The sequence below is a fragment of the Physeter macrocephalus genome, chromosome 7 (genome assembly GCF_002837175.3).
Source record: "Physeter macrocephalus isolate SW-GA chromosome 7, ASM283717v5, whole genome shotgun sequence".
NCBI classification, from domain to species: Eukaryota; Metazoa; Chordata; class Mammalia; order Artiodactyla; family Physeteridae; genus Physeter; species Physeter macrocephalus.
The window spans coordinates 59467474-59470171 of NC_041220.1; the positions used below are offsets into that span (position 1 = coordinate 59467474).

At 54.0% G+C, this 2698-nt stretch overlaps 1 pseudogene; it reads right to left on the minus strand.

The window, feature by feature from the left end:
• Positions 1–1384: 1384 nt before the first annotated feature.
• Positions 1385–2442, minus strand: LOC102990028 (serine/threonine-protein kinase pim-1-like; annotated as a pseudogene).
• Between the last annotated feature and the right edge of the window lie 256 nt (positions 2443–2698).

Here is a 2698-nt window from a genome sequence, read left to right on the forward strand (position 1 = left end):
GCCTGCGCGTCCGGAGCCTGTGCTCCGCAACGGGAGAGGCCACGGCAGAGGGAGGCCCGCGTACCGCAAAAAAAAAAAAACAAAACACCAAGTATATTAAAAAAAAAAAATCTCTTTTATTCCCCTGTACAGTATTTCAAGCAGATAAAACCAGAAGGCCACATGCTGCTCAAAACACAGCCCCAGAGAGGATGCAGAATGTACACCATCCAGAACTGCTTTTCATATATCCACCCTATATACATGTCAGCTACGCCCCTCCCCCATCACCCACGAACCCCATACCCACTTGGGAAACCAGGCCAGGGGGCCCGCAGCAGTCAGGGAGCTGCAGCAGCTGTCCCACCTGAGTCCTGTCACCCTATGAAGGAGCAGAGCAAGCGCTGCAGCCCTCCCCAAAAGGTCCCCAAGTCAGAGGAGGAAAGAAGAAAAGAAAACTATGGTGGCAGCCATGAAAGCTTGAAGCAGGAAGGGAACCATTGACCTCCAGGTTAAAATGCGCATCTTTCAAAAAAAAGCCAAAACAAAACAAACCAAACCAGGTAAAATAACTTAAAGGCAAAATTTAAAAAGAATTAGATCAACTGTAATCCTTTTGTACACTACCATGCCAACTGTACACACATTTACAGTTTTGTGTTTTTTTGGATTTGCGTTGCTTGTGCATTTTGTGTGTGTGTGTGAGGTCTTGGCTTAGAAAGAGTTAGGTAAAAACCAAAAAGGAAGACCAGTTCACTTGGGAGTTTTACTAAAGGAGGTGGAAAAAGAGCAGGTGGCTCAGCGTTTGGCCCTGTAGCCTCTTCCATGGCACCTTTCATATGAAGGACGGGGGTGAAGGGTTGGGGGAGAAAGAGAGGGAACCAAACCCAGGCAGATTTTTGGAGAAGCAACAGGTAAAAGACGCAAGTTCAAGTGTTTTTCCCAGAATAGCCAGAGTCCCCATAGAAGGCACTCAGAGGAGTCGGAAGAGGTGACAGGGACTTAAAATGGTGCTAGTAGTCCTATCCCACCCCAACCCGATTTCCCCCTACCCGACCCATCGCGCATTCAGCAGAACTCTTGATGAAGGGAACAGTTCCATGGCAGAATTCTGACACACGCCCAGCCACCCACCCCCAGGGATTTTGCAGAGTCCAGTGATGCTGGACTCCATGAGGAGAGCATCTGTGGGAGGAGTCGAGGCCTAAGGCGGCTGGAGTGGAGTCTCTTCCTCCCTTTGGGAGGCGGCCTCCAGGGCCTGGGGTCTGGAATGAGTTGTAAATGTTGTTCCTGTATCAAGCACTGTCCTGCTTGGAGAGAAGTGTCACTGGTACTTGGGACGCTGGGAACAGATACTTCCCCTCCTGTGAGCATCTGACAGAGAGGGGAAAACCTTCCGGAAAAGCTATTTGCTGGGCCCTGGTGACAGGCTGTGGAGATGGATCTCAGCAGTTTCCTGGGGCAGGAGGACATCTTGCATTCACGGATGGTTCTGGATTTCTTCGAAGGATGGCTGATCTGATGGTCTCAGGGCCAAGCAGAATCTAATGAGATGCTGTCACCCTGAAGAGAGCCTCTGCCTGAAGAAAACTTGGCCTCAGTGATCTCTTCATTATGCTCAAAGGGAATATCTCCATAGACCATATTCTACAGCAGGATCCCCAGAGACCAGACGGCCGCCGACCTGCCATGGTAGCCATGGCGGCAGATCCACTCTGGAGGACTGTACACTCGGGTCCCATCGAAGTCCGTGTAGACGGCGTCCTTGACCCGAAGCCGATGAGCTTGAGTTCGCAGCGATTGAGGCGGATAATGATGTTCTGGTCCTTGATGTCATGGTGCCTCCAGGACCTGCGAGAAGAAGCTGCGGGCCAGTTCCTCATGCAGGGCCCCACTTTCCGTGATCAAGTCGAAGAGGTCTTGTGCCAGCTCGGGCCTCTCCAGGATCAGGACGAAACTGTCGGGCCTCTTGAACCAGTCCAGGAGCCTAATGACACCAGGGAAGCCCGAGCTCACCTTCTTCAGCAGAACCACTTCCATAGACACTCGGGTGCCATTAGGCAGCTCTCCGCAGTCGGAGATCCGGTCCTTCTCCACTTGCTTGTTGGCCACCGGCAAGTTGTCGGCGACACAGATGCCTGAGTGGTGGGCCCACTTGGTACTGCGACTCCAGGGGCTCCTTCTCCTTGCCGGGTGCCAGCTTGGTGCCGTGCAGGTCGTGGCAGGGCGCGACGCGCAGGTGGGCAAGCAAGTTGATTTTGGAGAAGAGCATCCCAACATCCAGAGTGTCGGCGCGGGGACTGTGTCTGGAGGACCTGCGGCAGGACCTGGGGCTGGAGTTGTGCCGGTGGCCGTGCCTACGGCTGGGGCTGAGGCTGCGGGCGGCGCAAAAGGCCAAAGGCAAGTCGGAGGACTCCTGGGGGCGCTGCCGGGCTGCGGGCCGACAGACACGTTGGCGGGGTCAGGCAGCTCCAAGGGCAGCGGGGCCGGCGGCTCCTGGGGCGCGTGCAGTAGCGCCCGGGCACAGGGAGTTTGTAGCTGCTGCTACCGCCGCCAGTGCCGCTTCCTCCGCCACTGCGGCCCTGGTCTAACTTTAAAAGAAGCTGACAAACTATTTTCCAAAGTAACTGTGCCATTTTGCACTCCTACCAGCAACTTGATTCCAGCCTCGAATTATTGGCCAGAGCTTGACATTGTCACTCTTTAAAATTTTTATCTT